This window comes from Gadus macrocephalus, chromosome 20 (genome assembly GCF_031168955.1).
Source record: "Gadus macrocephalus chromosome 20, ASM3116895v1".
In the NCBI taxonomy this organism is placed as follows: domain Eukaryota; kingdom Metazoa; phylum Chordata; class Actinopteri; order Gadiformes; family Gadidae; genus Gadus; species Gadus macrocephalus.
In genome coordinates this window covers 6,887,800-6,908,213 of record NC_082401.1, presented here as the reverse complement: position 1 = coordinate 6,908,213, position 20,414 = coordinate 6,887,800, and the positions used below count along the sequence as shown (strand labels likewise).

Genomic DNA, 20,414 nt, shown 5'->3' with positions numbered 1-20,414 from the left:
GCCCGGTAAGGCCCCGCCTAATATGGAGAATGTCTCATTATGCAGCTCAGTTTATCAAACAAATTACCATCTTTTGTCGGACTGGCTCAGTTCCCAACAACGTTTCGGCCTCATTGAAGTCATCTTCGTTGGTGATAGGCAGCTGGATGGGGAACATCTCTTGGCTTGTGGCTGGCCGTGGTCCACAAGATGGGGTCATTCTAGCCTCTGCCAATTCACCCTTCATGAACTGCACATCCCTTGACAGTTCATTGACAACCACCAGCACTTCGGCAAGCATTTTTGTCATCTTTTGGAGGGCAAAAACAAATTGTCAAACAAATTGTCATGAGATAAAAACGTGCAAAATACTTTGTGGTTACATAGCACAACATTTTCTAATAGACTTGCCTTTCAAAAGCTGCCCGTTGTCACCTTGCATGGTCACATCTATAAATACAAGTAATTTACAGTATGTTAATTTAATGCATTTCTGTACTATAAATACCTACACAGATTCCTTTCTGGTGGTATTACAACAAGACCAAATAACCATTACCGTTTTGTGCATATTGTGGGGCACGAAATGGGGTGTGCACGGAACCATATGGTGATATACTGGTACCTGCAAAAACAAAGATATTAATTGATATATTTGGAAGCATCAAAAAAACTTTGAGAGGGGGAGGTCATAACAAAAAAATGAATTTTATGTCATGCTAATGTGTCAGTTTCATTGTGGAGTTCTGTGTCCACGGCTGTACTAAAAGTGTTGCTGGAAGTATGGCATCATACCCTCTCTCTGTGGGACCTGCAGCTGGTGGTACGGCCCAGCGCAGTGGCGGATGCTGCCATCGTTTCTGAATCACATAATAAGAAATGTAAAAGTCAGTGAATGAAATTATTTTACAAAAGACATACAGAGGCTTATGCGACTACTGACCATTATTTGAGAGCTTACCATGGTGAAATTGCTCACGTGCTGTTTGTTTTGCTGCACTGGCACCTGCAAACATATCTGCAAAAGGGGCATACAATTCATGTGACTTACCATTTCTTGCCAGTTGTGAGGACCATGCTGCTGGAACTCTCACATCAGGCGGGCGTGAAAGACGTGGTTTCTTCGGTTCACTTGATGGCTCATCAGAGTCCGAGTCCATATACAGTGGATTTTGCCTGAATAAAAATAAACAGTAAAGAAAATCAGTCCATTTTATATCAAGCCAAAGTCAAGATAAAATAATGCTGCTGTGACCTCCTTATTATTAATTATAATAAATAATAATAGATAACTAGTTAAATTATGAGGGGACAGAAGTAACTTCACAAAAGTAAATAAAAGTAAAACCACACACGAGCGCGCAATTCAACCACTTGCTTCAGACTCGCACTCTGGGGAAGAGCCTGCTAGTTTACGCACACCCCTTGCGCATTTGTTTTCTCCACCACACGTGAGCCCGTCCCCGACCCTTGCTGTCTGCTGGTGTAGCTGTCAATCAAAGTATACATGCCCCGTTTTGATAGTGATCGCCTCATTGGCTTGTAATGCTTGTAAACAAGGAAGTATTGGTCTTACAGACATGTGTGAGGGCTCTATGTCACCGTGAGACCCTGGCGAACACAGGATTCCATGAATCAGACGACAATAGCAGAATTCAAACCCTGAATCGCAGTTTTCTACAAAAAAACATTGCAGCGTTTCGGTTTTCTATTTTTCGGCTGCTTTGTATAAGATGGTTTGTGCATATACACAATGTAATTAGACTAAAATAATATTGATATTAGATTTCGGCGGACTCTTATGAACTTTCAAGACCCAACATGAAGTATCAACGCATTGCTAAGGATATCCACAACGACGATAAAGTTAGAATGCACCAAGGGAGGAGGAGGTTGAGGGGTGCTATTTTGACCAGACACTAGGATATCTTTGATCTATAATCGCTAAACATATTTATTCCACCGTATGGTTGACATTGGATGACATTCCGGAGATTCTAAGCTTTCAAACGGTGTATGACATGACAATAACACTCAACTGTATGTTGCCGAAAATTGACCAAGCATGTTGGGGGGAAGGGCTGGTGCAACAAAAACTTGCCCGCCGGCGGGATTTGACGATGTGAATTGTGAATTTTGAAACGATACGGAATGTTCTCCTCCTCGCGAGTTTCACACTCTGCTGGCACTTTTGCAACAATATCGTTGACTTGTTGTCACTACAGCAACTGTTTAAATAGTAGCTAGCGTTAGCTGCTAACTAGCTATATTCACATAAACCAATCATGTTCATTCCCTTACTGAGTGTTAACGTTTCCATTTGACGACAAAGTGCCCAAACAAACGGCATGTTTTTTTGTTTTGTTTTAAATAATTCAGTTAAAACTTAACTCGAGCAGGAGTTGGTATGAGGAAAGCATTCACTCAAAATGGCACTGGAGTTCTTCTGTAACGTAACGGTAACGGTAGCAGCTAGAAACTGATATGGACTGTTCCAAACAAGTGGCGAGATATGTTTTTGGTTTCTTATTTTTATTTGTTCTCTTAAAGGTTACAAACATAACCTAAGATACATGTTAAAAGAAACATCACAATCAATTGTCCACAGCATTGTGTTTAATGAAAAATATATAATAATAAAGATATAATAATTAAAAATATATGAAACCCCTCATCTTAATGGTCTCACCTAGCAGTTCCCGCCACTCCTCCTGCGTCCCGCCTAATCGGTTTGACAACATTGATTAAACATTGATCTAATGTTTGCAATTCAACCATTAAATCCCACCATAATACAATGTTGATTCAATGACATTTTTTCAACTTTCAATTCTTCAGTGGTTGATTCACCATCACATTTTCAACCATCCCCATAAATCAACCATTTCAATCAAAATTCCACGTTGAAATAACATCTTCTGCTATCTGGGATATTACCAGATACCGTGAAATAGCATGGGCTACATACAGATACCAGAAAATTATGTTTTGGGCTACAGGTCCATACATGGGGCTACAGGTGAATACATTGGGCTAGAGGTATATACATTGGGCTACAGATACATACATTGGGCTACAGGTCAATACATTGGGCTACAGGTACATATATTGAGCTACAGGTACATACATTGGTCTACAGGTCCATACATTGGGCTATAGGTACATACATACATTGGTCTATAGATCCATACATTGGACTACAGCAGTGGTTCTCAACCTTTTTTGAGCAAACGCCCCCCTGACCTTAATAAAAAAATAAATAAACTAAGAACCCCACACACACTCGTGTTATATTGCTTAAAGTTGTCAGTGCATCGTTTTTCATTGATTTTGCATTGTTCACTAATAGAAATGAATGCCCTCTTTTGGTCGGTTTTGGTGCAAAAAATATTAATGAATATTCATGACATGCAATTAAACTTCCAGAGAGAGAGAGAGAGAGAGAGAGAGAGAGAGAGAGAGAGAGAGAGAGAGGCCAAGAAAGAAGAGTTGAGGAAGAAAAGGTTGGATTGAACATTCATTCAGTGCGGGCACTCCCGCGACTCCCGGCCGCCACGTCTCCCGTCGTGCCGCGGCACCCTGCGGCCCAGGCACCTTGACCTTGGGCACCGCGACCACTCCCGTGTCTCCCGCGACTCCCGCCATGCCCCGTGAACGAATTAATGAATGGCCCGGGAACCACAGGTACCGCGGCCCGGGCAACGCGGACTCCACGAAAACAGATCGCATGCAGAGGCCTAATAAGGCCTATATATTTTTTTGTATTTGAAATGCAACAGCCTTTTCGTGGAGACTACGCTCAGAGCAGCTGGAACTGAACAAGAGGAAGGAGGAAAACGGGCTATGAAACAAAAGTTGATATTTTTTTCTTGCTATCGGCCATGTTTGATTGGGTTGCGTTGGTTATTGAACTGTTAACCCGCGAACTTGGGTTATGTTTATCAGCGTTACTATAGAGATCATGACGATACCGCGCTGTATTATCAATGTTCCACTGCGCATAGACAGTAAAAAGTAGCTGAGACGGTAGAGGGGTTAGAAACCAATAAATGAAAATAGGCTATTTATATCAGGTAGCCTATTCTTTCACAAAAAAAAAAAAAGTTTAAAATCCCCCCCAAAAATTGAATCACGTTCCCAGGGCCCCCCTAGGTTGTGCGAACGCCCCCCAGGGGGTACCGCCCCCGTTGAGAAACCATGGGCTACAGGTACATGCATTGGGCTACAGGTCCATGCATGGGGCTACAGGTACATGCATTGGGCTACAGGTCCATGCATGGGGCTACAGGTACATTGGACTATAGCTACATACATTGGGCTACAGGCCCAGGCATGGGGCTACAGATCCATTCATTGGGCTACAGGTACATTTATTGGGCTACTTGTCCATGCATGGGGCTACAGGTCCATACATTGTGCTACAAGTTAGCACGTCAAGCATCCTCCATTTCAGCATGGGCTGAGTCCCAAGGAAGCCAGTACCCTTGCATGTGTTTGTGGTTTTAATTTGATAAAACAACAATGGCGTCTATGAACATAATCCAAGGCATGAAACCCAGTATCGGAGCTCCAACCCAATGAGGTCGGTTTGGATAACACCATTTTGATACTCTTCCAATACCATTTCAGCGGGAGAATGATTTCTGGCAAAAGCCACTGGCAGGGAGTAGCCCCCCACCTTCCTCCCCAAACAAAACTGTAATCACACGATGGTCCTGTGTGTCTCTCTCTCTCTCTCTCTCTCTCTCTCTCTCTCTCTCTCTCTCTCTCTCTCTCTCTCTCACTCTCTCTCTCTCACTCTCTCTCTCTCTCTCTCTCTTTCTTTTTTCTCTCTCTCTCTCTCTCTTCATGTTCATGTCTGGATGCAGGGAGAAGCCCAGGGCTCAAGGCCGACTTCCACAGAAGTCCATTCCACCCGCTGCTCCTGCAAATGTTGCAGGAGACAATTTTAAGTGTTTGTTTCTAAAATTTCTATCTTGTTTAAATCCAGGCAATATTCTCCCAATTAGCCTCGCTGGTGTCAGCCAGACAGTTTTTTGATTTTTGTTTCCATCTTTACTATTTCTACTCCATTGAGGAACCGACTCAGAACAGCAACAATGGTGGACAAGTCGGTTTGTATTTACTTCAGATAATCCAGATAATCCACTTGTGTCAATTAGCGCAAACAGCTGGCTGCTCTTCTGAAGAATGGGGTTAATTCCTCGACTGTCCTTGTCTCTGCCTCCTCTGTGTGCCCACGTTCCACAGAAGAAACATTCTCATTTTGATAAGCCCCTCGCTCCTCTCAATATGCATAAATCCTCTAGCCGCTAGCTTGATGACACATACACATATTCTTGTATGCATTTTTGACCTTTAACCTTTATTTGGTAAGAGATGTCCTATGGTTTCACAAGAACAACAAACCTACACAAAAATAAAGCTATGCTTCATTATAATAATTAGGTTTTGTGGTGGCTGTTGTCTGCCAAAAGTTCTGCTCAAGTTGTCTCATTGGATGATAGCAGCCTCCTGTCTGGTAACACACACCTGAGCCTTTTACCTGCCAACAAATGGATAATTAGGACATTTCAGCCAAAACACAAAATACTACTCTGATTTTGGGAAAAATGTGCTGCTACTATTGTGCATTTAATTAAATCTAACACATTATATATGCATTGTGTCTTCGTGTAAAAAGAAATAAACATTTTAAGGTTAAAGAAAAATACTAAACAGTATGCCTCCCAAGGAGGCATTAACAAGCAACATGTTTCTTTCATGACCTTTTCCGTTGACAAGTGATTCTTGTGGTGCAATAACAGCTCTCCCTCCTGCCTCGGCAGATGGCAGTTTGAATGAAAAACGTATTTGAAGCCTGATTTGGTGTTTTCTTTAATGAGAACCCTGTCCATAGACAGGATGGGCAGCAGTCCTTCACTTGGTGGTCCAGTTTCACGCCTTATCTTCTCCAGCCAAGACAAGAATTCTCCCACTCGCAGTGCACAAATACACGCACACACATGTGTACACCCACACTCACACATGTACACACACATAAACACACACACACATGTACACACACACAAACAGACCAACACTACAGATAAACAAACAGAATGACAGACAGGCACACACCCAGATAGACAGCCACACAAACACAAAATAAATCATGTGTTTGTGAATCTAGTTTGTCTGACAGCATGGGGTAGTGAGCTGTGATCTAAAGAAGATGAGGCTGTCTTATTGTGAAGTTCTCAGGCTGAGAGTGACCAGGAATGTCTGCTCTGCTCTTGAGAACACCAGCTCTGAAGTGCTCCATTACTGATGAAGAGGGCATTTCATGCACACTATCATATCACAATAAGAGCCCCGCGACCTTCAAGGGACCTGAAGGTTTCAAATTCCTGAAAATATGAGTGGCTCAAATATTATGAAAAATAATGAGTTGCAGTTCAAATATCTCATATCTCTTCTCAGTGAGAATGAAATCATATTGACGTGTGCGAAATGCGTTGCGTATTCTATTTACATTTTTTGTATATCTAACTCTAATAACTTCTAATATTAGGTCATAAAAAATAGAGATCAACCTTAGAGCTGCTTCCACTATACAATAATTTAATAATTTCTCTATCATCATTTGGTGTTTTTTTATAGGTTAGTCCATTATGGTCTTTCTTGTTTCAGAAATTTGAAGTTTGAGGGGATTTAGAAATTAGCATATGTTTATGTTGGATGGTATATACTTGTCATTGGCAAGGGCAGACGATATGGCCATTTTTAAATTGGGTATTGCATGAAATGTCCTTAGTATGCAAAGTGACACAACCACATCAATCATCTTGGGAGAAAACAAAGTGAAGTCCCTCCACTCAGAGGAATGGGTCATCCTCTGCGGCAGTATCATCACAGCACGACCACAATGGCAGCTGATGACTGTTTCATCACATCTTTGAAGTCTTGAACATTTCTACTCATGTGGTCTGGCATAGATAGGCATTAATCGCCATGAGGTTTATGGGGTTGGATTCCCAACGGGGCCATCCCTGCTAAGTATGCACTGGCGGTATCGCAACAAGCTAATGATGAAAGCGTCCACCAAATGGAACGTTTTTATGTACGTATGGTTATATTTCCAAACGCACTTTCATTCAAAATGACATTGCCGGAGAGGTCAAGGTTTACTGTTATATTTCTATTAGCTTTAGAGCCCTAGATGTTCCGCTGAGCTCAGAATGTGCCATCATAGTAAAAGGTTAATTCATGGTTTTAACTACATGGTATAAGTGGTTTACTATTAAGCAACAACTCATTTAGCAGATTATTTATTTATTTCGTCATGAATATCCAGTTAGGGGTTAAGCCTCTTGTTCAACATTGGTAGTCTTGGACGGTACCCGTTAGCTCACAATGCAAACAAAAACAGCAAACACACAAAGACGCATCATATTTTGTGTTTCCTGGAACTGAATGTTATTAATCTGACCTAATATCATTTAGTAGGAAATTGCACATTATATTCAATTCTCTGCAAGAATGGACGTTCAAACAAGCGAACATGCTCACTCACGGACGCTGTCTGCGATTTCATTTAATTTTGAATGTTCAATTTATTCAAGCATTCATCCCAGTGTACGCCAGTGAACAAGGCAATGTCATCTTTTATTATAATCTCAACCCCTGCGACCCTGTTCCTTCTTTGTCCGCACTGTTGCATTGTGGGAGAATTAAATCCTCCCTCCAGCTCGGTGAATATATAGGAGACCTGCAAAAAGTTATCTTGTGTAATCTCGTTCTATGGATTGTTCTCTGAAAAGCATTTGGTTATTTATGCTAGGAGTTGCTGAATGTTCTCTGGGATAACTGAGATTTTTACATATTAATTTGGCAGCAGAAAATTACGATGAAGGTCGATGTATATCTTTGTGAAAAATGAGTGAAGGAGACAGTATACTTTCTTTCTGAGATGCTGGAGGATACAGTGGAGGGGATCTTCAAACAGAGCATGCATGATGCAAGAGGAGGACATGTCAAAGACACAAGAGGAACAGTGAACATGTGACCAATTATGACATAGAGAGTCTGAATAATATGCAAATATCACAGTCCCAGTACGAAATCGATTTTTCTGAAATGGTGCGCCTCTTGATACGTCTACAGGGGGGTTGAAAGGAAAATTCCAGCCATAAGATCCTGGGATCAAACATCATCGTTCACAGTCTGACTGCATCCTTGTATCAAGAGGCCTGACCAATGCCTGTTCTGTGATTATCCAAACCTCACTGTTAGTTGCCTTGTATCCACTCAAGGCAAATGTGCCTGTAGTGTGATTGCATCCTGCTGGAGCCTTCTTCTGTGGCTGTGTAATAGTCCCCAGACTTTTCTTCAATAAAACCTCTTTTCTTTGACTGACTGACTTGTTGTTATTCTTTCAGCAGGGTCGGTGGTTAAATTGAATATTAACTGGAACGGATAGTTTATTTTTCCCTCAGCTGACCTGGCAGCCGTAAATAAATAAACCTTTGCCATATTCTTCAAATATTTATCCATGTTATTTTGGTTTTCTTCGCTTACAAACCTGCGCCTTTTCCCCCTGCGCCTGCACCTTTCTGCTGATCTTGCGGGACTGCGAATGGGGGGGCTGTGATCTTTCTTCATTTCAGACATACTCACTTAAGTGCAGCAAGGAAGGGATTCGCCCAGTCTTGACCTAAACCTTTTGGTTTCGCAAACTGTGTGGAGGCAAGCTGTACAATATCACGTTTAAAAAATCATCTGAGTTTTTGAACGTAGATATATGTATATTTAACATTATCACAGCATACTTAAAGAAAGGGGGAAAAGGGTGACTTTTATGGATGTGGCTACAGCATTTAACCTTTCACGTGGATATTGTGCATTAAAAAAATTAAAGATTAAGCATGTCGCTATAAGGAGTTAGGACATGCTTCAGTGTTTTTATTACAAACATGAAAAGCCATGCAAGGCTGTCTGGGGGAAATAGGCACAATTAAAATAAATGATTGGCCTAGGATGAAAGATGGCCTTTCCTGGCTCAACCTACTCATTATGTAATTCAGCCTCGCTACCCAACGAGTTGTCATAGCAACAGAATCTCTCTTCCATCATGTCTTTGATCTATACAATTAGACATCACTAATCCTTTGCTAACTAGTACTTTTGCCTACCACCTACCATTAGTGCATTATGTTATGTTTTAACAGTGTAACACACATGCACACACACACACACAAACACATAGGAGGCGGTGTTATTCACACTGCAATCATAATTAGTATGTTTCTACTTGTTTATTCAAGATGGAAATTATGCCTTTATGGTTACTGCAAATGACAAGTGAAGCACTGTCATGTCCTCATTGATATCTTGACAACACCTGTTCCTTGACAAGAGGAAATAAGCAAAATTTGGGCTGGGGTGGAGGTGCTAGGGGGTGGAGGATGGTGGGTGGGTTGGGTTTGAGCCCGATGTTCCATCATAGAGACAATCCTCAGGATATTAATGATCCACCAGCACTGTGTTTCTACCTAAAGGTGAAAAATGAAGCCAAACAGGTGTTTCCAGGCCCCCTTCCTGCACAATACATTAATCATACCGACACACCCGAAACTACAAGCCCTCTCTTTATACACACATCATACAAACCAAGACCGCGGGATCTGATTGTAGAGAGCTGACAATGAATGGGGATTCACAAGATTCACACACACACACACACACACACACACACACACACACACACACACACACACACACACACACACACACACACACACACACTGTCTATTTGTGTGTCTTGTGTGGTTGTGTGTGTGTGTGTGTGTGTGTGTGTGTGTGTGTGTGTGTGTGTGTGTGTGTGTGTGTGTGTGTGTGTGTGTGTGTGCGTGTGCGTGTACGTGCGCGTGATTGCATAGTGGGCTTTGAAGCCCACTTTGATTCCTTGGGATGTGACCCACTTCCACATATTCCCACTGCATCGTTATGTGAAAGTGAATAAGATATCCTCATCCATCCTTCCAGACATCCTGTGGTCTATCCACGGTCACGTATCCAGCTGTAATCCTTTATTTTCCCACCATCCATCCCCACCCCATTCCTCTTCCTTCCATCCATCAATCCATCAACCCATCCATCTAAATTCAATCCATCAATAGTCAATCGTTCCTCTTCCTTCCATCCATCCATCCATCCATCCATCCATCCATCCATCCATCCATCCATCCATCCATCCATCCATCCATCCATCCATCCATCCATCCATCCATCCATCAACCCATCCATCTAAAATCCATCCATCTATAGTCATCCTTTCTCTTCCTTCCATCCATCCACAATCCATCTTTTGTCAATCCCTTCTCTTCCTTCAATCCATCCATCTACCATTCTTTTATGCTGTGGAGTGTGTGCGGATGATGGCTGGTTTAAGCAGCCTCAACTGGCCCCGAGACAGACTGACGCACCAGTTGCACATTGAGCAATCAATGTGCACGGGTTATGCTGTAATCCATTTGGATGGTACACCGATACCTGCAAGTCGTAAATTGCTAATTTCCCAGCTTTCTCGCTGCATTTCACTGAGGCACGCCCCCTTTCAGTCGTAGTACCTCGTCGCTTTGAAAGTGGAGCGAGTTCAGTCAGGCCGACCGTTATACTCGCCAACAAATAGTCACGTTGGTCATTTTAATGTCGATTTTAAATGCCCTTCACACTTGATTCCACTGCTACTTGCCGGTCACCAATTTTGCATTGCTCTGTGTGCAATACAATGTAAAGTTGTGTTGTTTGTTTTCGAGCTGGTTTGCTTAAGAGGCTAATGTAGCTAACAATAACAATGACTGAGATACGGGAAAGCTAGTATGACCAAAATGGGACGTGCCTGCGCAAATGCCGCAAGAAAGCTGGGAGATTTGCAACTTACGACTTGCACGTTCCGGCATACCATCCAAATTGATTGAGATCAGCCATCACCTCACACGCACTCAGGAAGATCTCCTGCATGGCATGGAGCGCCAGGTCATGTATCATTCTCTGAAAACCTTCCAATAAACCGGCCTCTAACACCACCACCCTGCGATCTTGTCTGGAGGAGCCCAGTTCAATTTGCAGAGGTGGAGTTTGACAGCCACCGAGGTGGCGTGTAGCATCATCAATGCTACACGTGCGCACCATATCTATTATCCAAACATCCATACAGCTATCCTCTAACTACTATCCATCCATCATCCAAGCTGATGTAGTTTATTGACGGTCTGCTTTGGTTTTTTTGTTTGGGTCATGCAGAACGTTTGGCTGCAGACGGCCTTAAAGTTATGATCGTTTATGATCATTCAGTCTGCGATCTTATGTCTAATTAGATTGAATCCTTCATAGATTGGAGGGCACTTAAACAACCTCTATGCCTTCTATAATCAGGCAAGACGCAGGAGTTTCATAGAGGGGATTCACCCATGATGGTCAGAGGCCAAGTTCAAGTCCAATTCAATGTTGGATTAGAGTCGTATTTTCTTTTTCCCTTTCCTGCACACTCTATGCAAGCCCCTACCCAGCAGGCATTCTGGCTCCCAGGGACGAGCAAGTCTCAATTGGGAGCCCTCCGTCGGGCGGGTCGCAACGGATTAAGATCCTCTATCGGGCGTTAACAACGACTTCTGACAAAAGCACCTCTGAGATCAGGTGTGTTGTCAGGTATTGGATTAGGGCTGCTCTCACAAGACAAGGGTGCGTTTGTTTCCCTGTTGTAACGTTGGTACAACCCCCCCCTTCCCAACCCTCCATCCCCACCCGATCCCCCTCACTTCACGGCCCTTCTAATCTGAACGGCTAATGGAGTCAGCGGTAAACTCTTCTGACGTGGACTGTGCACGAATTGAAATCTGTTTTCTTTTTTTCTCCTTTCGCCTCTTCCCTCTGGCCTCTATCTCTTTTTCCAATTTACGGTGTCGTCCGTGTCGCCGTCTGCACCCCGCTCGGTAAACTCGTTCCTGACCCCTCAGACAAAAGCTGAGATAAAGCAATTAGCGTCTAGTGTTGCGATGGCGGCGGCCACTGGCTCAGCGCGCTGGTATGGGGGAGGATGAGGTGGGGGGTTTCGGGGGGGGGGTGTTGTTCCGGCCAACAGTCTCGCCAAGCCGTGCCAACAACGGGAAAAAAACGTCTCGGAGTTAAGCACAGGTTATAAAAATTTTTTAAGATAGGGGAAATGAGTGTTAAAGGAAGTCTAGACGGGGCTTCTAACACTTCTCACTGTGCGGCTTTTATCAATCTGATTTCCTTCCTTTTTATTGCTGACAATGCTCGCCTTTCACTAGAGAGAATCTCATCCAAGAGTCCATTTCAGAATGCCTTGAAGGAAATTACCAGTCTAGTTTGTAGCGCTTAAAGACGTGCTTAATAGCAAATTCTAGGATATAGAAGGTTTGACTTCACATATTTCTGTGTTCAGTATGTTTGTGTTCTGTATTGTGTGTGTCTGTGTGTGCATTTTTGTTTTACATTGTTTGTGACGGCATTTGTTTCTATATGTGTGTGTGTGTGTGTGTGTGTGTGTGTGTGTGTGTGTGTGTGTGTGTGTGTGTGTGTGTGTGTGTGTGTGTGTGTGTGTGTGTGTGTTTGTGTGTGTGTGTGTGTGTGTGGGTGTGTGTTTATGTGTGTGTGTCTTTGTTTGTGCGTGTGTGTGTGTGTAAAAGGCGTCTGCAAAAGGCGGAATGCAAACGTGTTTATAACATGTCTGCTGAAACATAATAGAAACGGTATATGCATACATTATTCTCCTGTAAAATAAATTCTAGGAAGTTGCTTCTGTCAATTTATCATTTCCATGGAAGAAAATAAGAAAATCTTAATACAGCTGGGAGCTGTGATCCTCCCATACTGTATTGCGTCTCTAGACGGCGCTTTAGATGTTTAATTAATGAATAATACATTAGAAAGTTCTTTCTCGCAGTCGGCGTCTCACACTCTAACTGCTGGCACTGTGTGTATGTCTTTGGATTCTGAAAATATCTCATCACTAATGCCGCTTTTCCACCGCATGGTACCAGCTCGACACGACTCGACTCGACTCGACTCAGCTCGCATTTTTTGCGTTTCCACCGCGAAAACATGGTATCTGGTACCTGAAGTGGCTGCTTTTTCTCGTACCGCCTCGCTCTAGGTTCCAAGCGAGCTGAGCCGATGCTAAAAGGTGACGTCGGCAGACGGCCGGCCACTGATTGGCCAGAGAGTGTGACGAAGTCACGAGAGCGACATGGCAACCATGCTGGTAACAGCCATAGCAGCGCCGCAGCCAACATATTCCACTTCTTCAACTTCTTCAACATGCCAGCTAATAATACGAACACGAATACCATCGCATCGATGTCCTCCATTGTTGTTATGTGGGTTCTGTCCATGTGTGGGTTGCGTAGGTGTTGTTTGCGTCGCGTACAAAAATACGTCACAGCCCTTTCGCGCAGCCGACCACGCCCACGTCCAGGAGGTACTATTTGCGGTGGAAAAGGACCCGTGCTGCTACCGTGTCGAGTCGTGTCGAGTCGTGTCGTGTCGAGTCGTGTCGAGTCGAGCTACATGTGCGGTGGAAAAGCGGCATAAGGGTCCCTATTGCACCACCAAGTGGGATGTTGATGAGCCAGTTGAAGCAGTTTTATAATCTGATGAAGTGACGTCAGGTGGATCCTACCAGGTAGGATCCACCCAAGATGTATGATGGATAGACCAGCCTACCGGTTGGAACAGTCTACTAGTTGGTAGGTTGATCTATCCGTCATATATCACCTGTGTGATGTCCCTATAGATAGGGCTTGTTGTGGTTAATCCACCTCACACCTGGTGGTAAAACGACCTGTCAATACACAATGATTTCAACGTACCAGTGTATTGATAGAATTGTGATGCAGCGCACTTTGTTGATTCCCCACCCCTGTGGTACGTGTACCATACCATATCTGCAGATTATTTCCAATACGCGGGCATAATTCCAAGCATGGAGCGTGATATTTTTAGCTGCTTTTTCCATGTCCTCCCCTTTCCCAATTACTTTGCATGGCTGGGCATCTGTTTTCTCTAGGAAATGGGAAAGTTCTTGCCTGTTTGGCCTCTATCTACTTTTTTTAGAAGTCACCCTGAACATATCTCCGTGCTGCAAGAATTCAATTTGAGAGGAAATTGAAAACTGCAAAAGAGGATTTAGAGCAAAGTACATGGCAACCGGGATTCCTTGGGAAAGAGAGAGGACATCTTGCCGTCTGTTTGGTGTGATATGGATGCAGCGGAATTGATGAAGTCCTCGGACATTATCTAGCTGATAGTGTGTGTGTGTGTGTGTGTGTGTGTGTGTGTGTGTGTGTGTGTGTGTGTGTGTGTGTGTGTGTGTGTGTGTGTGTGTGTGTGTGTGTGTGTGTGTGTGTGTGTGTGTGTGTGCGTGAATATATGTGTAAGTGTGTGTGTCATTGTGTGTGAATGTGTGTGTGTGCTACAGGTCTTTTCACCCTTTTTTCCGCAGGAAATAATGGTGTTGCTGTCTTTGTCATTATCTTCAACCCTGCAGTTTCTGGAATACCGTGGTATTGACAGCTTGTATAGTTTCATACTGTTTCACTCCCATGGCAAGTTATCCTCAAGGGCAAATGGGCTGTGTAGAATTGTTTGGGGGTATTTATAGGTTGATAGAAGGAATATTGTTCACATTGCATTTCATACAATTATCTGCAGTTGTATATGGAACCATAAAATATGTAAGACCTTGTGATGCATGTGCCTGGTATTACTGATTATTAAGCAGACATTTTGTGAATTTTGACATTTAGAGCCAGGTTATTGTTTGGGTATCTTGCGCTAGGATTCCTTCAGAGTGGCTATGGACAATGGGGATCGAACCCAGTGACTTTCACCAGTATAGAAAGGTGGCAGCAAATATAGCATGGAAACACTGTAAAGCCTACATGTTCAGCTAATATATATATAAAATGTATATTTCTAACGTAATATTCTTCCTGTTTCTTCCAGAAATAGTTAATTTGTTATGCTCGGCTCCAAAAAGGTTCTCTGTCATGGCGAGTGACCTTGCGATCAAAGCAATATTCCATTTGGCACCGACAAATCCACACAGACGCTGGCAGCGACAGTGGAAGCAGTTAAACTGCTCACAATGGAGGGCTGGGCGGGAGCCAGGCGACCAGGCCAATGAGAGAGAGAAATAGAGAGAGAGAGAGAGAGAAGTCAATGTAGATGAGAGCGACCATTGGGCTTGGCAGACAGACAGACAGACGGACGGACGGACGGACGGACGGACGGACGGACAGACGGACGGACGGACGGACGGACGGACGGACAGACGGACGGACGGACGGACAGACAGACAGACAGACAGACAGACAGTTGGTTTTGGCCGGAGCCAGGCGTCTGGAGATCATAGAGCAGGAGTGTGGAATGCGGTTGGGGCCGTTGACCTGGGCTACTCCTGACTCACTGATATCATGAATGAACAGAGGTAGGCTGTGCGGCGATCCGTACACTGTAATGCTAGGTGCACTTCTAATTGGCCAATAGACGCCACCACCTGTCTCTGGAGCTCAGCAGCCTAAGAGGGTGGAGGACTCGCCTGACATTAGCGTAGTGTGTTCTGCATTAACACCACAATCACGTACATGCTGACTAGTGGAGGCGATGTAATTATGATGGGATCGCATGTGTGATTTGTGTTGATTATATGTCTGCAGTTGTAGTGGAACATTTTGAATATATGTGATTATATGCTATACTTACAGCAGAGAGGTCAATGTAGAACTGACAGTAAATATAACATGGTAATGTAACATCAGCTTATTGCTCCATAACATCCATTGATACTCTCATATGGTTGAAATCTGGGGCTTTAACGTTCACAGGAAACCATCGAGTCTAATTTTTTTAAGGCGGAAAAATAGGGTGTTTGTACTGTCAACTTTTGCCGGTGTTAAAATAAGCTTCAGCGGCTGAGCTGTTAGTGGAAATCTCCTGAGAGGGAGGTTAATGCAGCGGCATCGTCCCCATCCTCCACAGGCGACGCAGCCAGAGGACCGGGGCCTAAGCTCCCCAACAGCACCGCTAGGCTGGCAGCCAATGCTGCTGCATGTGTGTCCTGCTGGATGGCTCACTTACTGGGGACACCTTAACCCTTTAGCTAAGCAGCTTTCAGCTTCCATCAGATGGAGGAGGATTTTTGGCGGGTTGAGGAAAAACAAAACTGCCAGGGTCGGCTCCTTTTAGTTTGTCTACACTCACGGCCATGTGCGGGCAGACACACACGCACCCACACACACGTACACAGACATATACACACACACACACACACACACAAGAACATCGACCACATGCATAAACACATCTACCATAACACACACAAAAAAAAACATCTACAATAAAACACACACACACACACAAACACATCTTAATAACACACACAAATACACATCTACAATAAAACACACACACACACACAAACACATCTATAATAACACATATACATACACATCTACAATAACGCAGACATGTACAAATTTAGTCATTGACAATCCCGCAAATACATTCAAATCTGTGCCCATGCATGTACACATGCAGGCACACACACAGCTTAGACCATGGTTGCACACCATCTGTTCACACAGCAGTGTCAAGATTAGGCATGAAGGATAAAGGATGATAGACCCTGATTTGATCCAGTAAACTCCAGTTAAAGCAATAAATATATGTAAAAATATATTCCCAAACACATTTAAAAAATGCCAGCATCTGTATAATTCCCCTCATTGTAGCACTAAAGCACTCTCCTCTCCCCGTTAAATTGAGAATTGAACTAAAAATTCTGGATCCGGAGAAGATTATCATAGAGCATGACAAACAGCAAATCACTAACTGCCAAAAGCAACAGACAACCAAACGTACCAGTGGGAAAGTTAAAAGTAAATAAAATAATTATTTGGCTCCAGATAGTGAGATGGTCGGTTGACGAGATGAGAAGGGTGTCTCGCTCCGCAGTGTGCTCTGTGTAGCAGGGGGCCGCGACGCTTGCTCGCTCGCTGAGTTACGCGTTATGAACCCATGCCAGGCCTGTGTCCCTCTGCATTATGGGAAAACTCTGTGGCTCCGGCGGTGGCTGCCAACTCCTCTGCACTCTCCAGTTTGTCATGTTGTTTCGTTTGTTGGTTTTGTTCTGTTTTGTTTTGCCACTGCTTTGTTCATTTCAGCCCAAGGTTATTGTTGAGTCGCCGTTGCTGACCCTTAGTTTACCTCTGACCTTATAACCAGAGCTAAATTATGTTGTGTTTCTGTTGGGCTTGTTATGCAACGCTTCAGAGCAGTGATGGCCTGCCTTCAAGTCCCTATTAGGCTGCTTTAGTGTCAGCTCCGGGCAAGCATTATTTGAGAATAGACTTCAGACAGTTGCTGTGAGCCTGAGGACTAAGCATAGTGTAATAAACAGGAAGAACAAAAAAAGAAAGTTTACTTTCCTTCAGAGAACTTGGTCACACTCACCAGCGCTATACAATTGTTATTAACTTTAAGGGTACATTTTAAAAGGAAAAACAAATTTAAGAAATCTCACGTAAGAATTGCGTCAATTAATGTCACACATGGAATTCAAGTTTTATATATATTATAATGTGAGTGGGTTGGAGTCAAAAGAAATGAGCTACGTTGAGACGTTGGTGCATTAGCCTGAAACAATTTGGGGGTTCTCTGCAACATTTTACGATGCAAAGACAAATTGATTTAAGGAAATGATGTTTGTTGATGATATTTTCCCTTTAACATAGACAAATTAGTTATGTTTTTTAGACGTAATATTTAATTAGCCGTCTGAATCTGAAATCCAACAAACAAGAGCAAGGAACCAGACCCAATTGACAGACGCTGAGGATACGAGGCTGTGAATACTGCTTAACAATTCCAGACCTTCTGTACGTTGCAGTTAACCAAGTTACGTCTGCTCCTCAACTAAAATCCTTTTAACCCCAAACAGTTTCAGGTGGTATAGGAGTAGAAGAACAGAGCTGTGTCGATGAACCAAGCATTGGTTCCAACCGGTTGTATTCTGGTACCCACAGCGGTAGACTTTACACCGGAACAAATGAAGATACTACCTCTATCTCGGAGAGTCTCTGAGGCGTGTCTAAAAGAAGGTCTATCTTTAGGTACGTGACAAAATGATAGAACCCTCGCTTGGCCATTCAACCCATGTCCCAAGGTCACCGGGCAGAATAATGAGGTCTAAGTGCCCGTAGACTCTTCTCCCCCCAGTAGCCACTCTCTATTAGCATAGGAGAACCGACAGGAGACGGGGCTTATTGACTTGATGGAAAAACCTGTGTTAGCTTTCACAGATTGAATTTTCACTACCGGAAGAAGAAGGAAAATGAAAACAAGCCAACCGGGAGCTGTTCTACACTCATCTCTCCAGCCCCCAGTCCCAGCTCCGGCCCCCACAGCACCAACCCTGGAGATCCACAACTTCTCCTTCTCTTCCCAGCCAAGGTGAACCATGCCGAATGGAGCAGTTCATCGCTTTTTGTTAGTGCGTGTGTGCGTGTGTGTGTGTGTGTGTGTGTGTGTGTGTGTGTGTGTGTGTGTGTGTGTGTGTGTGTGTGTGTGTGTGTGTGTGTGTGCGTGAGTGTGTGTGTGCGTGGGTATATGTAAGTATGTGTGTGCCCATGCATGTGTGTGCGTCGGTGGTGGATGCCAACCCTTTTCTCCGGAGGTCTTTAAGGTTGGGCTCTGGGCGGTGATTTTGTGTCCACCGCTGCCTGAATTTAAATGCGGGAGCATTGGAGCGAGTTACCGCTCAAATGCTCGCTGTAGTGCCACCTTTGACCCCCCCCTAGCTCAGCGCCCCGTGTTGCATGACAATTGGGGTTCTTCTAAGTCGGAAACGCAACCAAGGCGTGACCTCCGACTGCCCCGGCGACACGTTGTAAAGGCACCTTGACTGAACACGCTGCCTTGTAAAGTTCTTTACCTCTATCGACAACAACAGCAACAACAACAGAAGGAAAAATAAATCCGGCAGCACAAAGAATAGAGCGTTCGTAGCCCCCGGTGCTTTGACGCTACATTTGATGCAGCAGCAGCATCAAACACAGAGGAATGCTGATCCACCTTCTCCACTGTGAAGGAAGAGGGGTTTTGCCGGAAGCTTACATTATGACTCTCAGTATGGGGCTGGCTGACAGACAAAGAGAGATCCTTCTGGATGTCTCGATGCCGTTCCTAGGCCGGCTGGGGAGGTTACACCCCTGGGTGCATTCTCTTTTGGGGGATAGGTGGGGTTAGAGGGAGCTGAGCTGGGCTTTAAGAAACAGAGAGGTCTGCAGGACAGGGAAAAATGAACATGATTTGTGTGGGTGTGTTTGTGTGTGTGAGAGAGTTTTCGTGCGTGGACGTTTTTGATGTATCTTTGTGTCTTTGAGCTGGCTGATGTAAAATGTATGTGAGGAAACTGTGCATGGGTTGGGGTGAACTGGCTCACATGATCCTAATTACTGGGGCCAGTGTGCTTATTATTAGGCTACTAAATGGCTGTAATCATATGTATGGCAATGCCAATGGGTTCCAAGGTGCAAATGTGCTATAGGGCCATAATGTCTTCATTCATTTAATGTTAGTAATTGTTGCTCTTGACGAACAGTATAAATTATGCATTTGTATATAAATTGTATAATGGGATAGGTTTGTATAATTGTTTGTTCAACGTTTTAAAGGCAGCTTGATTAGAGCGCTTTACAGTGGAAAGAATTACATCATGTGCGATTGTGAGTTAGAGGTTAGGGTAAGGGTTCATAAATAAGTAAAGGTATGAATTATATACTTTATGCGCTCGGTAGAACAAGATCATTTTACATTATTTTGTCAGATTAAGGGGGAAAAACTACTGTTCAAAAATCTAAAATAAGTGATTTTGCGTGCAGGGCTTATGTAACAGACATATATGACATCAACAAGATTAATCAATGCATTCAAACATGTTGCAAGTCAATCAGGATTAAAAATACAGACTGCACATCAATTGGTTTCATTTTACAATAAGGGTCAATTAATTAACCATTAATTAACATTATTTATTGCCTTTATAAGCCTGCATGAAAAATTATAATATATTTTATTAATATTAGAATAATGGTGTAGTTATTATTTCCTAATGGTTTTCATGTTTGCTGATTGTGTTCATATAAACTAAGGTAATAGTGTTCAAAGGGTTAGGGTTATAGGAGCCGAAATCTATGAGGCTGCAGGGCCTCATAGGTTTTTGAGTGTATTGATGAACTATTTCGTTTCTTAGTAATGTTTTGGCCTAATATTGTTACTACAGAGGGATTATCCGTCTACGTCACTCTACGTCACTCCCCGTTCTCCGTGCGTGTCGTTGGCAGAAAAGAGACGAGAGCGACAAGAGCCGC

At 43.5% G+C, this 20,414-nt stretch overlaps 1 long non-coding RNA gene across 2 annotated transcripts; it reads right to left on the bottom strand.

The window, feature by feature from the left end:
• Positions 1–385: 385 nt before the first annotated feature.
• On the bottom strand, positions 386–2,091 carry LOC132448831 (uncharacterized). 2 transcript variants are annotated; one of them, XR_009523440.1, is made up of 5 exons: positions 1,333–2,091; positions 1,031–1,155; positions 775–839; positions 539–604; positions 386–429 (listed from the first exon to the last, which is right to left on the bottom strand). It is a non-coding gene; the product is annotated as an uncharacterized LOC132448831 (long non-coding RNA). The 2 variants fall into 2 exon arrangements; XR_009523439.1 differs by lacking the exon at positions 1,333–2,091 and having other exon boundaries at positions 1,031–1,263.
• Positions 2,092–20,414: the final 18,323 nt, after the last annotated feature.